General features: G+C 46.6%; 1 protein-coding gene across 1 annotated transcript in view; it reads right to left on the bottom strand.

Moving 5' to 3' along the window:
* Window positions 1-20,430, bottom strand: part of LOC147724578 (fibrocystin-L-like) — a 1,433,379-nt gene that overhangs the window by 437,092 nt on the left and 975,857 nt on the right. The window lies entirely within an intron of this gene.

Genomic DNA, 20,430 nt, shown 5'->3' with positions numbered 1-20,430 from the left:
ATAATGCATTGTTGGGGAAAGCTAATACTACCTGGAATCCAAAAGCACTGATAAGGCATTAGTGGAGGAAGATCATGCGTACCTCAACAATGATAAGGCCCTTCTGTTGTAAGGCCATACTACTGAGGTCCTGTAGCAATGAAAAGGTGCTGGTAAGGCAAGTTGGCCGGCCGGGGATTCTCAAGGAATGAGAACACATCAGTTAAGAAGCTGGCACTGTTGATAGGCCTGGATGCTTTGGTGGATGGTGATGCTGTAACCCTGCAGGGTTGTACTTTGTTGTTGCTATAGTGGCTTGCTGCTGTGGTGGGCCACCAGTCAGACTCACTTAATGCAGGCTGGTGCTAGGTTGGTGACAAGATAGACAGATCTTAGAAATCTCCCTTGACTTGAATTGAACTTAGCTGTTGCACACACTCCAACTTAGAGCGGCACCAAGCAGTAGGCACTAGGAGTTTGGCAGAAACTCTCTGGCTGCAATGGAGTGGGTCTGACTGTTGAGACTGGTGTGACTCTGTTCTAAGGCCAGGCTATATATGTACCACCCCATCCCCACCTCCCCTCAGTAGTTCATGCTGTTCTGAGTTCGTCATTGCATTATTGTACCTCAAGTCAGAGCACATCACATTTGTGCACGTCCCCACAGCTATAATGGGGAGAACCACAGTGTTTAGTAATTTAATGTCAGCTGTAGATGATGGATCCCTGAACAGTGTCATGTATATGCATGTTTGCATTGTGCTGAGGGGATTATCAGGTAATCGTTCACGCAGCTCTCTGATGGATGTCACATGCAGTTTTTCTGAGTCCCCAGATAGATCCTGCTGTCTGTGTGTTCTCCTTTGTACTGCTGGTCACCGGTGTATTCAACTGTGTTTCCTTGGACCGTGTCATGTATGTGCATGTAACTTGCATGATTGATCATGGTAACTATTAGCGGCGATACTACGTGTCTCTCGGACCTCTTTCAAGTGCTCACCATCCATTTTCCCCAGCACAGGGGGGCGGCAACCTGAGGGATAGCCCCGGGCGCCACAATCTCAAGCTACGCCACATATGCCTGTGTTGTACATGAGGTTATCCCCCTTTTTAACACTGACCGTTCATCCAATAAAGCCTAAGGTTCATGTGGCATGCGGGCCCAAATTCAAACTCAATGATGGCTCATTGCACCAGCATTTTGCATCACCAAGTCTGAGCTCACGATGGGGAACTGGGCAACCGAAGAAAATCCACGATATGTGTTCCAGCATTAAAATGGTCCGCCAGCATGATCCATTTAGGCACTGCTGCTCCGGGAAGTGAAGGCAGCTCTGAATTTTATTTTTAGCCCCCCTGCACAAGCATTATAATATTGGCAAGTCGGAGCCTACACACACAAACTAAAAAACGAGTGCAATTCCTGAGTGATATAAGTGTCTTGGAGTAATGTATCGGAGTGCCAAAATGATTGCTTTGGCCTCTGCTATCATCTTTCCTAACATTGCATCACCGCGGATGTTTAATAAAGTTTCATGTTCTCTAAGGGTCACCATGACAACAAGGTATGCCATCACCTGATCCTGCAGCCTAAGCAGACATTGGCTGGCTCCAGAAGTAGCCTAAAAACTACAATTCCCTCCAACCCTGCTCTCCCATCATTCATTACTTCATGCACTATTGAAATGGCTTATAAAGGATCTAAACGGATGCCCTTCATTTCCTTCACAGCGAATGGCAAATTACTAAACTGACTTTAGCAGAGACGGACTGCTCCGGTTTGTTATTGAGGTGAGCCCTGCCTCTTTAAGTTTGTCTTTCATGCTGCAGTAGATTCAGCGACATGGTTTAATAGTTGGATATCTTCGACAGGTGACCCTGACACCGGCAATACTACTACAGGGACTAGTTACTTCATTGTTGTGGAGCACTCACCTTGGAGCTGCTGCTTCTTTATTTCTCTGTCCTGCTGCTGCCCGTGTTGGTCCCCTCCCGCCGCCTCAGTCCACAACACTGCAGAGAGGCGAGCGAGGAGCAGGGAAACCACAACTCCCAGCTTCCCTAGTGGCGGAAGCCGCCTACGCCTTCACCGCGCTCGGAGGCGCATAAACCACAGCTGCGCCCCTGCGCCACGGGACCGCATGCGGGTTGCGCCGGGCTAAGCCCGGGCAAAGGGCGGGCCAGCTGTGGCCGTCCGGGGCCGGATGAGGCCGGGCCGGGCCAATTCCATAACATCTTCGTAATCGGCTTATGAGCAGTGAGTGGCGTGCCTCCTTTCATAAGAATACTCGTGGGAGATTGGGTCGCGCTATAATGGGCAAACACAACGCTATCAGCCCAGAGCGCAAAATTACTTCTATAGACACCATGCTAGAACATGCAATGAACTTGGTAAGCAGTGAAATCAAGCTCACTGAGAGAAGATTGTCCTTGAGCCCCTCAAAACCGCCACGTACAGATCACTCTGATATTATAGACTTAAGCGTGGCACAGACAATGAGGCACAGAGCGATTGTACATTCGCCACAAACTGTAACTGGAGATAATATGCTGGATATGGAAGGGCCCGACCCGACAGGAACAGTTGAGAATGCTGAAGTTGGCCAAAGCCCGACCGATTCTCTAATTACAGTAAATTCGCTCCCATCACCCAACCCAGAAGTATGCAAGACAAAAAAGAAGAGGAAGGCGTTCAAACCACCTTGCCCCAAACCCAAACGGAGACAGCCCCCCACATTTGAACTCTCAAAGTTCATCATTAAATAAGTGGATTGGGGCAATACAAACACTGCTGACCCAATCATAAGCAGTGACCCATGTAGTAATCCCATTGACCCAGTTGATGTAGCCGATGTGGACATACAATGTAACTCCACCCAGATGAAGTCCACACAAACTGCCTTCTCAGATTTTACACTTGGGGATACTGCTATAGACATTATTCTTGACACATTGTTTAATCGCGTTAAAGGGCTTGTGGCAGAAGCTTTGATAAACTATGGAAGCGTTTAGATCGCTTGGAAACTTTAATTGCCAAGGTTACACCACCCTGTAGGGAATGTCATGATACAACCCGACAGGTAAATACTCAGGGAAACCCCCCTCCTAGTGCGCAACTGTCCCACCATGTACCCCTAGCCCCCCAATTTGAAAAATCGGTGTCAACCACCACCAATTTTAATAAACTAACATACCTCAGTACCATCCAAAATGCTAACCCAAATGTTGTACAAAGAAATTCGATAGCTAGCGTAAGTACCGCTGAGGTCGACTCTAAGGGGCAAGCCGAACCAAACAAGGCCATCTTGAATTTACCACCTGCTTCCTGCCCATATGTGTTAATTCTCGCAGGGGTCCCCCCATTAGAGAAAAATACACTAGAGTCATGGGAACAATTAAAGAACAAATGTGTGGATTGGATGGCCAAACATAAAGGGTACAGGAGGCCCGACATGCATGAAATTTTAATGGTACGCAGGCTGGGTTGCCCTACCCCTTGGGTTCTTTTATAAACCCCCACCCACACAGCGTCCACTTTTCAGTCCTTCTCATCAGTGTGTAAATCGTTTCTCGGCTATCTCCAACTTAGATGCTCTCGATGGACCCTCACCCAAAATCCACTTTAATAGATTGGTGTGTAAGAAAACTGATGAGATTGTTTACAATAGCCCTGGGGTGTCACAGTCCCACCCAATTGATTGTTCCGATTCTATATTGAAGTTTTTGAGCTGGATTGTGGCAGGCTTAGCCTCAAAATTGAACTTAGAAGATTGGGTAAAGATGATAAATAAATTTGATATCCTCTTGTTCCAAGAAACCTGGGCCACCAAAGAATTATATCTTGAAGGGTATGAATGTTTTAACATTATTCCCCCTAATTCTAAACATGGCAGACCATTGGGGGGCCTATCAATATGGATCAGTATCACCTCAGGCGGCAGAGTTAAATCAATTCCCACTTGGAATATTAATTTTGAAGCCTTAATCTACACACGGGGTGCCTCGATTTGTTTTATCAACTTTTATAATAATGATTTCTTAACCACACCTAATCTTAATTGCGTTCAACTTTTTAATTTTATTCAGGACCGGGACAATTCACTGGGAAAGTATAAATTGGCGGGGATATGTCTGGGGGGTGACTTTAATGCAAAGGAAAGGGATTCAATGGGAACCCCCCCAGTTAACCCCATATATTCCATGTAAGAGAGGATATGAGCTATTAGATCACTTATCAAATACCAGCCTTATAAATGTGATGGACATTGCCCCTACAAATATCATTGATAATCCACTCCCCACTTATAGAGGTTTAGGACGAGAATCTATTATAGATTATGTCTTCATATCCCCCTCATTACAAGATTATCTAATTGGGGCGGAGGTAGGGCCGTCCACCTTTGGAGACCACAGTCCTATTCTGGTACTATTAAAGGTGGCACGGCGCCCTAATTTCAGAAGAGAACTGGGAGCGGGCAATTTACGTCTTACAACTGATAGCTGAAGAGTTAAATGGAGGGGCATGGATTATAGGGAGATATTCATGAGGATGGTAAACACTTATCCCTCTCTTTGTGAGGCCTGTCTTACCCTGGCAGACCCTAATCCTGAGGCATTCTTTGCTTTTATTGAATTATGAATTTATTGAACTATGCGAAGGCATCAAAAATCTGATCTCAAGACCAGTGGCCGCACATAAATCTGATCCTCGATGGTTCGATAATACCTGTTCCAGAGCCAATAGGGAATTGAGAGCAGCTCTATCAGCCCAACCTAGAGATCCCCCCCTTATTCATACACTAAGGTCTTATTATAAAAGGGAAATAAAACTTAGGCGTGACATGGTCTTGAAGGAATATTGGAACAATTTGGCCTGCGCTGCCAAAATCAATAATACAAATAACTTTTGGTCTGCCACCAAGTCCTTGAGAGCTTTTGGGAATTCTTCCATCCCCCTAGATTGTAATATCACTAGCGAAGCGTGGGTTGCCCATTTCTCAAAAATATATGCTACCCCGCCATATTGTGATGAAACTCTGGAAAACCTCCCGCTTACTCAAATTAAAATGTCCTTAAGTGAGGTTGAGGAGGCAATATCTCAGAGTGCGGGAAATAAAGCCCCAGGCCCGGACAGGCTGCCTATTGACCTCATAAAATCAGAGCCAGAGTTCTGGGCCTTCTGTTATTAAATATTTTTAATAATCTAACTACAACAAAAACCCCTAGTACATGGTCAACTTCTGTAATCATTCCTATTTTTAAAAAAGGATCTAGATCCGACCCCAGCTATTACAGGCCTATTTCATTAATTGATAACACCCTTAAAATATTGGGGAGAGTTTTATTTAACAAGATCAGGGCATGGGCAGAGGATGGAAACATACTGAATAAATGCCAGCTGGGGTTTCGAAGCCATTTAGGCATAGTGGAACAGTGTCTGAACCTTAACCTAATAATAGGGAAGTACACCATTGCTCGACACAGTCCACTTTATCTGGCATTTATGGACCTCTCGTCTGCCTTTGATTTGGTCAACAGATCAAGGCTTTGGCAACGTCTTCTCGATTATGGTTTAGATAAAGATTTGGTGTACTTTTTAGCTTACCTTCATAGAGATTGAAAAGCCCGAGTAAGGATTAGTATGGACGGAGCAGTGTCAGGAGACATAGCGGTCGGTAGAGGTGTTAGACAAGGATGCGTTCTCGCTCCACTTTTTTTATTTTATACATTAATGAACTCCATAAGGTCTTGTCTAACCAAACCCCCGGCATCCCCATAATTAATGGCACTAAATGGCCCACCTTACTATATGCAGATGATGCTGTTTTAATGGGTCGTACACCAAACGCTTTGAGAATCTTAGTCAGAGGATTTGTAGATTTTATGTATAGTTTGGATCTTTGTACCAATTAAAAAAAAACCTTTTTAATGTGTTGTGGCCCTAATAAACGTCCCATTAACAGGATTACTTTGGATCAAGACTCCCTGTTATACACTCCGTCTTTTCCCTATCTGGGTATACAATTTACGGATAGTGGCTCTTGGACCCCACATTTGGCGTATGGACGATCTAAGTTCCCAAGAGCTATAAATTCAGTACTAAACCTCCCTAAACCAAAAAGAATAGAGGTGGTACTGACATTACTTAAAATTTACAGGACACAATGTGTACCAATTATGACCTATGGGACTGAAATTTGGGGATATACTAATTTGAAAAATGTACAGGCTGAGGAAAATAGATTTTGCGGAAGGCTTTTGGGAATACCCATCTCATCGTCCACTTTTGTAAGCCATAATGAGTTAAAACTGTCTTATTTGGAGGACTATATCAGGACTCGGCCCGTCCTTTTCTGGTTAAAGGTTTGGAAAAACCCTGAAGCCTCTTTGACTAGGGAAATTTTGGCCGACGGCTTAAAATGAGGCCAGGGCATTGAAATTCCCCGGCTGGCCCAAGTACGGGCGAGCTTGACTGCCGTTAACCTCAAGCATATCTTTGACAACCCCAACGAATTAGATTGATGGGAAGATCATCCGTAAAATTCTATATAAACATTATGGGGAAGCTAGATACAATCAGGAATTATTCAAAGTTTCTGTGAAACAGTACATTTCAATGAAAGGTGATGATGAACCCACTTCGTGTTTACCCGTTAGTTATCTCCTAAAAGATATTACACGCTGGGAGCGCAGTCTTCTCTTCCGATTAAGATCAGGATCTATACAATATTTGCTGTGCTTCCCTATCAATCAATCAATCAATCAAAGATATTTATAGAGCGCACTACTTACCCGGAGGGTCTCAAGGCGCTTGGGGGGGGGGTGCTGCTACTGCTCGAACAGCCAGGTCTTGAGCTTCTTCCTGAAGGAGAGGCGGTCTTGGGTCAGGCGCAGGTCGGTCGGGAGGGAGTTCCAGGTTTTGGCGGCCAGGTAGGAGAAGGACCTTCCTCCTGTAGTCGTTCTTCGGATGTGGGGGACGGCGGCGAGGGCGTGACTGGCTGATCGGAGGTGGCGTTTGGGAGCGTAGAAGTTGATGCGGTTGTTGAGGTAGCTCGGGCCTTGATCGTGTAGGGCTTTGTGTGCGTGGGTGAGGAGACGGAAGGTGAAGTAGTGTGGCTCACTGGTTAGAGGCGGCAGACCCAAGAGCAGAGGACGGCCCGGGACCAGGGTTCGATTCCCGGCGCGGCAGGTTTCTGGACCAGGGTCAGCGGACTCGATAATTCTCTCGCCTCGGTGCCCACTCTGATCAGCGATCACACTCGGCAACTCTGGGCATTAGCTTGCCTCATCTTCACTAACGGACCCACCAGACCGCCGGGGATGCCAGGTCTCACCCTGGAGATACCCATTAAGGGACCATCTCTCAGGGAAGCCAGGAAGGGTTTTGCAGCGGTCGAAGCGCCTTGGGACCCTACGGGTAAGTAGTGCGCTATATAAATGCCAATACATTTACATTTACATTTACATTCTTTTGTTGACGGGGAGCCAATGCAGGTCTCTCAGATGTCCGGAGATGTGGCTGTGTCGTGGGATGTCGAGGATGAGTCTGACCGAGGCGTTCTGGATCCGCTGGAGTCTCTTCTGGAGCTTGGCGGTGGTTCCGGCGTAGAGGGCGTTGCCGTAATCCAGTCGGCTGGTGACGAGGGCCTGGGTGACCGTCTTCCTGGTCTCGGTGGGGATCCACCGGAAGATCTTCTGTAGCATGCGCAGGATGTTGAAGCACGACGAGGAGACGGCGTTGACCTGTCTGGTCATGGAGAGGGAGGAGTCAAGGATGAAGCCCAGGTTGCGTGCGTGGTCTGTCGGTTTGGGTGCGGTGCCCAGGGCGGGGGGCCACCAGGAGTCGTCCCAGGCGGAGGGCGAGGAGCCCAGGATGAGGACTTCCGTCTTGTCCGAGTTCAGTTTCAGGCGGCTGGTCGTCATCCACTCGGCTACGTCTTTCATCCCTTCGTGAAGGTTGGCTCTGGCGGCGGCGGGGTCGTTGGTCTGGGAGAGGATCAGCTGGGTGTCGTCGGCGTAGGAGATGATGTTGAGGTTGTGTTGGCGTGCGATGGCCGCGAGGGGGCTCATGTAGATGTTGAAGAGGGTGGGGCTCAGCGAGGATCCTTGAGGGACGCCGCAGATGATTTCGGTGGCCTCTGACTTGTACGGTGGTAGGCGGACTCTCTGTGTTCTTCCGTCGAGGAAGGAGATGATCCATTCCAGTGCCCTCTCTTGGATTCCGACGTTGCTGAGGCGCTGCACTAGGGTGCGGTGGCAGACAGTGTTGAATGCCGCGGAGAGGTCTAGGAGGATGAGGGCCGCTGTTTCTCCATTGTCCATCAGGGCTCGAATGTCATCGGTGGCAGCGATGAGGGCGGTCTCAGTGCTGTGGTTGGCTCGGAAGCCAGACTGTGAGGGGTCGAGGGCTCCATTCGTCTCGAGGAAGGTGGCCAGCTGTTTGTTGACGGTCTTCTCGATGACTTTGGCTGGAAACGGGAGGAGCGAGATTGGGCGGTAATTCTTGAGTTCGGTGGGGTCCGCTGTAGGTTTCTTTAGTAGAGCGCTGAGTTCAGCGTGCTTCCAGCTCTCCGGGAAGGTGGCGGTGTCGAAGGAGGTGTTGATGATGTCCCGCAGGTGGGGTGCGATGACAGCGTCCGCCTTGTTGAAGACGTGCTGAGGGCAGGGGTCGGTTGGGGATCCGGAGTGGATGGAGTTCATCATGCGGACGGTGTCTTCGATGCTGATCGGACTCCGGGCGCGGAGGGTGGGGGTGGGGGGCGTTGGTGCGGTCGTTGCGTGCGTCGGTTGAGTGCTGAAGCTGTTGTGTATGTCCGCGATCTTGTTGTGGAAGTAGGAGGCAAGGGAGTTGCAGAGGTCTTGCGATGGGGTAATGTCGTTGTTTCCGGCGTTGGGGTTGGAGAGCTCTTTCACGATGTTGAAGAGTTCCTTGCAGTTGTGTGCGTTGTTGTCCAGCCGGTCCTTGAATGCAGTTTTCTTGGTGGCGCGGATCAGTTGGTGGTGTTTCCGGGTGGCAAGCTTGAGGGTGGTCATGTTGTCCGGTGTTGGTTCTCTTCTCCAGGCTTTCTCGAGGGTTCAGCAGTTCTTCTTGGAGCTCTTGAGTTCGTCGGTGAACCATGGGGCCTTCTTGCTGCCGGGTCTGCTGGGCGGGGTCCTCAGTGGGGCGAGTTCGTCCGCGCAGTTGCTGACCCACTTTGTGAGGTTGTCGGCGGCCTGGCTGGGGTTCGCTGAGCTGGCGGGAGGGTGCTGGCTCAGGGAAGCGGCGAGCTGGTCGGCTGTGATCTTGTTCCAGCTTCTTCGCGAAACCTGTTGCTGGTGGTGGTGGATCGTCGTTCTTCTGAAGGTGAAGTGGACGCAGCTGTGGTCCGTCCAGTGGAGTCCTGTGGCGTGGCTGAAGGCGATGTCTTTGCTGGATGAGAAGATGGGGTCGAGTGTGTGTCCAGCAAGGTGGGTAGGGGTGGACACCAGCTGCTTGAGTCCGAGGTTGGCGAGGTTGTCGAGCAGGGTGATGGTGTTGCGGTCGTTGTTGTTCTCCAGGTGGAAGTTGATGTCCCCCAGGAGGATATAGTCAGCGGAGGGGAGGGCATGCGGGCTGACGAAGTTGGCGATGTCCTCACTGAATTAAGTGCGAGGTCCCGGGGGTCGGTAGATCGAGGGGCCTCTGAGGGTGGTCTTCGGGTCGGTGTGGATATGGAAGTGTAGGTGTTCGGCGGTAGTCAGGGTGTCGTCGGTGTTGGTCGTGATGTGGATGGTGTCCCTGTGGATGATGGCGATGCCTCCTCCCATCTGGGGCTACCAACCCAATATTGAGAATCTGGCCTGTCCATGTGGGACCTCAGAGAAACAATCCATACTACACTTTCTGTTCTTTTGCCCCTTCATCAAAAATATAGTATGCAGCTGTTAATACAGTTTTTTAGAGCTAAGGGCATAAAGGATTTTAAAGTAGCTTATAAATCCATTTTCCAGCTTAAAGTTGATGACATTATATATCGTGTGTGCACTTTTTTGAAAATGGGTATTCGTTCTTGTTCCTCTATGAATTGATGTTTGTTAGACTAGGTTGTATTATATGCATTTAGAGGTTTTTGCATTCTTTGTATTTTGCACCATTGCACAGCCGCACTTTATTTAATGTCGTAAATCGTAACTTATATGAGCTTTAGCAATCTGCTCTTTTAGCTGTTGCTATGGGAAACTTCTCATTTTTGTATTTTATTTTAATGTTACTCAAAACAGGAACTCTGCACTTTGCACTTCTTACACTTTACACAATCCTGCTAATTGTAATCCATACGAGCCCTAGCAACTTGCTCCTTTAGCTGCTGCTATGGGAAACTTTGCATTCTGTACCTTTTGTTGCTACCTCAAACGGGATCTTTGCACTCTGGCACTTTATTTGATGCTGCTATATAGTTATATATCTGAGACTGAGTGACTTCTTGGGTAATAATGCATTTTGTACACTGCTATTCTAGTATTGTTTGTCATTAATGAAATGGAAAACCTAAAAATGTTTTATCTTAATTTTCAATGCTGATTTTTTTTTATTACTAATAATGATGGACCATGTATGTGATTATGTGTGTAAAATTGTACGTTTATGGATAATGAAAAATCCTAATACTGACTACTACAGGGAATATACAGTGAAGTGCAGCAACTGGTAAGAGGAATAGAAGGAGCCCCTCAGACATGTGTGGAAATTGCCTGATTTTGACATTAGTTTTTTAGAGTGTTTTTTTTTGTCCTGTTTTTGTCATTCCAGAATACTAATATCCTCAGATTTGTGAAGTCGCCGATTGGTTCAATTAAGGAAATAAGGTAGGCAGATTGCACCAGTGGGTGTTTTGTTTCTTTTGAACTGCGGTTGAAGGTCCTGTAAATTTGAACGTTTGTTTTTGTTTTATCTTTTTTAGAATGTTATGGTCCTGATGAGAACCCCACAAACAGTTGGGTTTTGAAACGTGTCAACCTTGTGTGTCGTGTGTCAAACAAATCATGTAACATGTTTGTTCTTGATTTAATGATCTAGGTGTTAGATGTGGGAAATAGGGATTAGTTTGAAGCATCTCTACATCGCTTTAAGAGTACATATGATTTGATGTGTCGTTTGACCTTGGGATTAACATTATTGACCACCAGTTCATGGGCCATTGAAAAGTTTTTGACCCTCTCTGGTGTGTTGTTTGGATAGTGTGAGTGTGTGGTATTAGTGTCTGGCCAAATTTGTATGAGGTAAGTATGATGGTGTGCATTGATTGTCTGCTGGTGTCATGTATGATGTAATGCAGTTCTTTGTATATTTCTTTTCCCTCTGTATTGTATTCATTATTGATGTACATAAAGCATTATTGTTGAAGTGATTTTCTAAACTAGTTGACAAATAAACCAACTGATCGTATAGTAAAGACGTGGACTTACATGTTTTATTTGTAGGGTCTGTCTAATAAATAGTTTCTTGATTTTATGCCCAGTATTGGCAATTGTTACGTTTTTTAGTTATATGGACTCAGCCTTACTGAGTAGAGTCAAGTCCCTGTGGTGTTTCTTGATCACATATGCCACCTGGCATAGTCCACCAACAGGATGCAGGAGGCCATGAGGCTCAGTAGCCTCCGGGTCAGTCTGACCGAAACCCGGATAGGTGGTAAAAGATCAGAATCATAGCCCGAAAATCTTGGACTCCCTGCTCGAAAGGATGAGCCAGAAACTGCGATGTGTCCAGAACCGCTCTGATGAAAAGGAGCTTCTGAGAGCAAATCAGGTCTGACTTCCGCACATTGATGGTGAACCCCAGTGAATGCAGGAGTTCGGCTGTAGTCTGAAGGTGGGAGATAACAGCCTGGGGCATGCCCACCTTCAACAGCCAGTAATCAAGATAGGGGAAGACAGGAGCCCCTGATATGCGCCGATGAGCTGCGACCCCCGCCATCACCTTTGTAAACACTCGAGGGGCGCTGGTAAGACCAAAGGAGAGCAAGGTAAACTGAAAGTGCTTGTGGCCTACCGTGAACCGTAGGTAATGCCATTTGGCTGGCAGGCCGGGGATATGAAATTTAGCGTCCTGCACGTCCAATGCTACTCTCCAGGCTCCAGGGTGGAGGGCAAACAGGACCTGAGTCAATGTCAACCTTTTGAACTTCTCCTTCTTGCGGAAGCGGTTGACATTCCTAAGATCCAAGATAGGATGTAGGCCCTTGTCCTCTTGGGTACCAGAAAGTGGTGTGAATAACAACCACAACCTACGTCTGGGGCAGGAAATCATTTGATGGCTCCCTTGGCCAAGAGAGCCGTAACTTCCTGTTGGAGAAAAGGCCCTGCGATGGAATGGAGGTGGCATGGATAGAGCGGTAGTCTCAAAGGTGAGGGAGTAGCCCCTTTGAACTATCTGCAAAACCCACCTGTCCCACGTGATGTTGATCCAGTGGGAAAGGTGATGGTGAATCCTGCCGCTCACTGGTGAATGGTGGCCCTCTAAGGTCAGACTATGAAGGCTTGGAAGCTACTGAAGAGGGGGCACTGCTGAACTGGCCCTCCCACTGGCCCCCAGGCCCACGACGGTGGGTCCCACATCCCTGGCCACACAGAGGCTGGACAGCTTGCACAGACCTGTGGCTCTGGATGGAACGTGGCGGGACACCCCTTCCAAAGCCACAAAATGGGCGAAAAGCAGACTGCGCAGGGCGAGAGGTAGAATCAAGGCCAAAGTTCACACAGGATGAGAGTAACTGCCCGAGAGACATGCAGTGTTCACCAACTGCAGTCCTAAGCTGGAGAAAGATGGTCCAGCTTCTTGGATTCCCTATTAGGTGGTGGGGTAGGTAGTGCGCCCTTGGTAGTCGAGGCTTGGACCACCAAGCTCTCGGGGGTGGGGTGTTGGTAGAGGAAAATGTGGTCGCCTGTGGCCAGGCAGTGGCATTGGGCAATCATTCTATCCACAGGAGCCCCTGTGTGGGGCTTGGACCAAGTGCCCAAAAGGATGTCCGTGAGGGCCTCAGTGAACTGCCACAGGAGGGGCTCTAAAGGGGCTCGGTCAGGAGGTTAGTCCTGAATGCCACCATAGGAAGCTCATGGTTTAAGGCCTCAGCTGCCCTATGCAACACCACTGCATATGATGCACCCTCACCAATAGCCTTGGTAAGGGGAGAAAGCATTCAAAGGTCTGGGGAGGTGTCCAGACCACTGGTCTCATACAACTCCTCTATCCAGTCTGGTTATTCTAATTGGTCTGCCAGAGGGTCCACAGACCCCTCCTAGTCCTCCTCACCTTCCTCTAGTAGCCACTCAAGGTAATTGGAAACACCAGGGGAGAACAGTGGTACAAAAGTACTGGTCAGTGCTGGTCCCAATGTCGATCGTAGCCGGTCCGGCTCGGGGGACACAACCGGTGTCGGAGGATGCGAAGGTGTCGCCAATGTATTCAGTGCCGGAGTAAGGTCGACCGGCGCTGATCCAGGCCACGGAGCCAAGCTGCCCAAAGATGGAATGGAGGGCTTCGTAAAAGCTATGAAGTTGGGCAGGGGGTCCCTCCAGCTCCCGGAAAAAAAGGTAGGCTTGGAATCGACCCAATTGCACAGCATGCGGAGCCGGGCGACTACCGTCTGCAATGCGCATCGCGTGGGCCGACGGGGAAAAAGTGGAGATTGACAATGCTACTTCACCTTCATTTTGTGCTCCGACTTACCCGAAGACAAAGACTTTGATGAGGAGTGGTAGTGATGGCTCCTTGACCTGTCCTGTAAGCTCCCTCCTGACCGGAACCTCGAACAGCGAAGAGCCGACTGCCGGGTGTCCAGAAGCTTTCTGAACCACTCCTGCACGACCTGAAGTCGGAGCACGACTTCAGGTCGTGGTCGCGCTCCAGGCACTATAGGCACATGAGATGGAGGTCCGTTACCGACATCAGCTTGTTTCAGGAGACACAAGGCTTGAAGCCAGTCTGACAAGATGACATCCCTGTGCACCAGGAGTCATGAGGACTCGAAAAGTAGTCGACAAAAATAGAGTAAAAAAGTGACTCGAGGTACCGCTCACCGGATCTGCGCTGGCTGGCACAGTAAAAGAAAGAACTGACACCAGCGCGCAGGGACGGTGTTTAAGTAGATACTGCAACGTCATTCCGGCGATCAAGATGCCAATGATGAATGTGGATTTGACCGACATCACCTACCGACGCACAGGGGAACTGCTGAAGAAAGATTCTCCGGATCCAGTCTGACGCCTGAGGGTAATTCTAAGGTGAGGAATCCATAACTAATAGTCTCTTTCAGATACCCTTTTTATAGCAAAATTACTCTAAGCACCTCAAATTTGTAAAGAATAGTGGCCTGTATAGTTAACTCCCTTCCCCCAATACTCTCTTAGCAGAGTCTCCATGCCAACCCACTTGAAGCAGTAGGTCACTAGTTCACAGTACATTCTAGAAGGATCAAATGTTTTACAAAATCAACTTTGGCAGGTGTGCTTTACCACACACATTAAAAAGCATATACATGTCTAGGAAGATGGCTCTCTTTATAGTGCACTAAAGTGATTACCCAATAGGTATGCAGATGTAAAAGTAGATTATTCTAATGCTCTTTTGTGGTAGTGTGGGCGTTCACTTAGGCTTATCAGAGGTTAGTGCGGCAGCCACTTCCTCTACATGCTGCGGCCAGTCAATCACAGTATTCCTGTTGGCGTACGCATTCACCCTTAATCGTGAAACCATCAAGAAATATCTGTCGAGATATTCTCTTAAAATTCTCAACAACTACTGAATGGATTTTCAACAAATACCAAAAAGCACAATCTACATAACAATAACAATAACCTAATTCCCCAACTTAAAACACGCCGGAGGGTGTGTTTGCACACATGTCACCTCCGGCCCTGCCCCCTCCCTTCACCACGGTGCAAAGGCGCCCGTGGCACGTTTTATGTTGGGAGATTAAGTCCCCTTGAATCCTGAGAGCCCCTGAATCCAACTAGCCCACCATGTACCTCCAGTAAGCACCACAGAACTGCGTGGCAGAGAGGTGGTCAGAGGCCATGCCCCATTTTACACCTCTTTGCAATGCAACTCTGTGGCACTTACTGGACATACCTGGTGGGTTAGTGGGCCCCCAGGGACCCTCAAGATTCAAGGAGACTTAATTCTCCAACTTAAAACACGCCACAGGGCTCGTTTCCACACTTGTGACATCAGGCCACGGCCCCTCCCTGCACCACTGTGCAAATACACCCCCTGGTGTGTTGTAAATTGGGGGTTTAAGTCCTGAGTCCTTGAGTCCTGAGGGTCCCCGGGGGCCAACTAGCCCACCACTTACCTCCAATAAGCGCCACAGAGCTGCATTGCAGAGTGGTGTAAACAAGGGCATGGCCTGGGCCACCTCTCAGCAACACAGCACAGTGGCGCTTACTGGAGGTAAGTGGTGGGCTAGTCGGCCCCCAGGGACCCTCAGGATTGAAGAGGAATAAATTCCCCAACTTAAATGGCACCACAGGGTGTGTTTGCACTCATATCACCTCAGGCCACGCCCCCTCCCTTCACTACTGTGCAAACGCACCCCGTAGGAGTCCAGCGGGATCGTGGTAATTTTTGTAGGTTTATTTTTGGACCCTAAGTTACCCTGCTCCATTGTATTACTTTAAAAAAATCTTCAGGACAGAAGACTAAGTCCCTAAGTCCTATAATGGCTGCCAGCAGCATTTTTCTGATGTTGCTGGCAGCCAATCAGAGCACTTGCTCCTACAGGAGTCTGACTTCCACAGGAGTGAGAAGGCCCAAGGGAAATAAAGCTCCCTTGTCCAATCAGAATGCTCTATTTTGAAATTGGTGCTCCTTGGGCCTCTCATAGATCCAACCATCTGGATATATACTTATTTTCTAACCGCAATATCTCAAAAAAGACTGACCAGATTTATATCAAATCACAAACAGCACAATCAGTGGATCAAAATCTACCTTCCTGCCAAATCTGGTGCTATTCTGTTTAGCAGTTTTTGCTATAACCCATCTTAAGGAAATGTATGGAAAATGCATGGGAATTTTACAATTTGGGATCTCCTTTTTTTCGTGGCCCCTGGTCTAGGCTTCCCTACACCATTTCAGGGGTGTTTTCCCGAAGGGTTTGTGTTCCCCTGTCCTGCTTTGCACTGCGTGCCTACTGCACACTTATCTCAGTCACAAGATCACACTGCTCAGAGCGCCACTACTTCCTACTCTCCAAACGCAAACCCAGTCTCTCACCAAAACCTGGTTGGCAGAACACCCTGGAAATTCCATGCAAAAAATTGTCAAAAAGTAGCACCTTTTTTACAGTTTCATTGAGATTTGTAAAACTGTAAAATAAGTATATATTTATATATATGGCTGCCGCTGCATCGCGAAAAGAACACCAATAAATCTTGCAGCAATTGAGCCCTGTGGTCTGGTTCTTTCTTTTGCAGAAGAAGCAAAGTGTGGGGAGAATTTCCTGATTTATATATATGTACACATACACAAAAAATAAAAAAAATATACACACACACACATAGATAGCAGATCGTTTTAGTTAGAACCATGTTTCTATAGGAAAGGCATTTTTTGATTTGCTTATAACTTTGGCGTCGTTTGACGAATCTTTACGAAATTTTCCAAAAAGTTCCTCCTTGTAGGTCAGCTCCTATCCTGAAAGATGATTTGTGAAGGAGGGGCTGAGAAAAAAGAGGGGTCCCAAAACGTGTTTTCTCCATGCAATTTCCATAGGAAACTTTAGACAAGGCTACAAGGCAAACTGCTGAACGACATTTTCATCAAATTTGGAAAGGAGAAAGGTCTTGGTCCTGAAAGCACGCTTTTGTTTAAATGGGGTAAGTCCATTCAGTAGTTTTAGCCAAATATCAAAATTTACAGATATCGATATTTGAGAATTCTGACATCTGATTGGCTGAGGTGTTACGAGCACGAGCGTGCGGCTCATTGGCTGCGAATTGATGAAACCAGGAAGTGTAGGCAGCCATTTTGTGACTGAGTTGAAAGGCATAGGGCAGAAAAAAAGAGAATAATTGTTTAAGAGGGTATAGTAGGAACACTGTGATCTTAGTTTAAGCAGTCTATATGGTGAAGAGGCAGGGAGTTTGAATGTTGCATAGGCCATGGAAATTACTTCCGCAGAACAACAGTGCGCGGTATTGGGGCAAGGTTGCGTAGGCTTTGGAAATCCTGTCAGGAAAACAATGCATCATATTGCGACAAGCAGTGTGTAGGGTGCACACACAGGTAGTATGAATGTGCAGTATTGCAGCAATGTTCAGTAGGCTGTGTAACGGTGCACACACAGGTAGTGCGAATGTGCGGTATTGCACCAATGTTGAGTAGGCTGTGTAAATCATATCGGGAAAATAACAAAGTGCCATATTGCAGCTTTCCTTTAATATAATGCACAGTAATGTTTACTTATAATGCGGTGTTCACTTTTATCACAGACAGTGTCACTTTCTTAGACGCAATTTAATATTAAGTGGGAGGGCATGTTCAGTTCCTGTGCCTGAAACAATATTAACGTTTAATTGGCTGAGGTGTTCCAACAACGAGCTCAATGTTCATTGGCTGCGAACCATTGAAAGTAGAAGTGTTGCCAGCCATTTCCTCCCCTTCCACGGAGTAGCAGGGACATCTGATTGGCCAACGTGTTCCAAGCAGGACCTTCCCAAGCTTCATGTTCATTGGCTGCAAACCATTGAAAGTAGAAGTGTTGCCAGCCATTTTGTCCCCGTCCGCGGAGTAGCAGGTACATCTGATTGGCTGACGTGTTCCAAGCAGGACCTTCCCAAGCTTAATGTTTATTGTCCGTAAACCATTGAAAGTAGAAGTGCTGCCAGCCATTCCCTCCCCTTCCGCGGAGCATCAGGGACATCTGATTGGGTAACGTGTTCCAAGCGGAACCTTCCCTAGCTTCATGTTCATTGGCTGTAAACCATTGAAAGTAGAAGTGTTGGCAGCGATTCTCTCCCCATCTGCGGAACACCATGATCATTTTATTTAACTGATACCCGGCAAACCGAGTCATTTCCATTCTCTTGACTAAATACATCTATAAATTGCCGTAATTCTAAATAGAAGACATAAAAAAAATATCTTTCAAAATAGAAGAAAAAAAACGTGCTAATATTTCTCATCACTATGGTTTTAAATTTAAAAAAAACGAGCTTTTATAAAGCATACAGCTATCCCTGGAAAGGTGTGCCGGCGCTCCGGGGCGTCAGAAAGATTAAGCAAGGTGTTGCCCACAGTGACATAGTGGTGGGCTAATGTTTTGCCGGATCCGGGAATCGAACTGTGAATGTTGTTGTTCTAAGTCAGGTATCATAGCTGCTGCGTCACACTTTTTCCACACTTATATGTTAATTACTGCTAATTACGTTTCGAAAATTGTTAAATTATAACTTATGACAGACTACTGTTACAGCTAGTTGTTCACTATAAAAGGTATGCACGTCTTTTAAAAATTTACTTTAAAACAATATAGGTTTCAGAGACTTTGTAGTTAGAAATTAGCATTTATAAAACCTTTGAAATTCACTGAAAAAAAACATAGGTTTTACAGACGTTATAGTTAGAAATTAGCTTTTAAAAAACCTTTGAAATTCACAAAAAAATATAGGTTTCAGGGGCGTTATAGTTAGCTAGACATTTCCCACATGCAAAAACATTGAAATTTCACCGTTATAGTTAGTTCAGCTAACTATAACTCTCACCCCCACAATGCACTGCTCATGACGTCACATACTACATCATTCCTGGCATGGTCAGTGACATCACTAATGACATCAATGATGACATCATCCACATGACAATCTGATGCACCTCCTCACAGTCTAATATAACCTTTGATACACGCACTGTAAAATACAGACTACCATTTTTGAAACCATCGAGACACCAATACCAGTTACTACATACGCACTCACGGATTCCTAGGTCTACACACACGATCCCTTATACATGGAGTCACTCCTCAGGACAACACTACCATATGCACTCATATACATATTCACACACCACCACTCATCCATAGAGTTACTCACACACTTAGTCAGTCATGCAAAGTATTAATCACACTCCCATTTACTCACCTATAGAGTTATACACACACCACCTCACTAATTCAGACAGATACTAACGCATACTTACTCTCTAATATAATCACTAATACAAGTATACACTCATCCATACAGCCACTCTCACAACCACTCACTCTCACATATAGTTATTTTATCTTCACCATCACTCACATATACTGCCTTTTACATATGTAGTTACTCACACATGTACCACTGAGACAACCATTGACTCACCGACACACCCATACATACACTCACCCACCCATACAGCTGTTTCCACATGCACTCTTGAACCCATGCACCCAGTAAATCAAGCACTCACACATCTATGCACAGACTCACACACCTCAAATGCACCCAAACACACTCAGTCTCTCATACAAATATTCAAGCAAACAATCAATAACCCATATACACACTAATGTACCTACTGACCAATCCATGTAGCAGCTTACACAACAACAGACAGACTGATACAGACATTCACACAGTTTAGTCGCTAACCTATGCTTTCACAAAGACACGTTTAATCACTCACTTATACAATCAGTCAGACACCTGCTAAATGCCCCATCCAGACACTTATACAACCACTCATTCTTCAATACAGTTTGTCATCAATATAAAAAAAACAAATTTCAGCTTTATAATCACTGGATGATGCCATGAATGATGTAATATTTGAAGTCATAAGCAGTGCATTGAGAGGGCTTGAGCTATAGTTAGCTGAACGAACTATAACGGCGGAATTTCAATGGTTTTGTATGTGTGAAATGTCCAGCTAACTATAACGCCCCTGAAACCACAGTGATTTTCAGATTTTTATTATTTAAGGGAAAGTATCATTACAACTCCTAGCTATAACGTCACTTTAACCTTTGTTTTTCTCAGTGATTTTCTAGGGTTGTTTGTAATATATAGTAATATTTTATTACCATACATAACGTCAACCACAGGCTGTACATGGCTGAAGGCCATGGACGGCGTGGGATCATAGTCAGGGCCAGCACCAATACCATGCGTACAGCCAACTACAAGGCGTGCTGTGGGGTTGGCCATAGGGCCTGGCCTCTAGTGGATAACTAGGGCTGGGGCTACCCAAACCCAACCAAAACCTAAACCGTGCGCACGGCTGACTATGTGATGTTACAATATAAAGGGTGTCCTTTTAAGTAAGGCAGACTTACTGACTTTGGCACTGGGTGAGACCAACAAAAAATAAAAAGTTGGACAATTAGCTTCATGAAGGTGTCATGATATCATCATGCACCCAAAAGGTGATGGGAGGATGCTTGCAAAGAGTCTAACCACTGACAATTGCTCAGGATAGCATTCCAACCCATTGTTCTTTTGCCCACCAGG

This window comes from Lissotriton vulgaris, chromosome 4_1 (genome assembly GCF_964263255.1).
Source record: "Lissotriton vulgaris chromosome 4_1, aLisVul1.2, whole genome shotgun sequence".
Taxonomy (NCBI): Eukaryota; Metazoa; Chordata; class Amphibia; order Caudata; family Salamandridae; genus Lissotriton; species Lissotriton vulgaris.
Note: the sequence above shows the minus strand (reverse complement) of the source record. Positions and strands in the feature narration are given on the sequence as shown.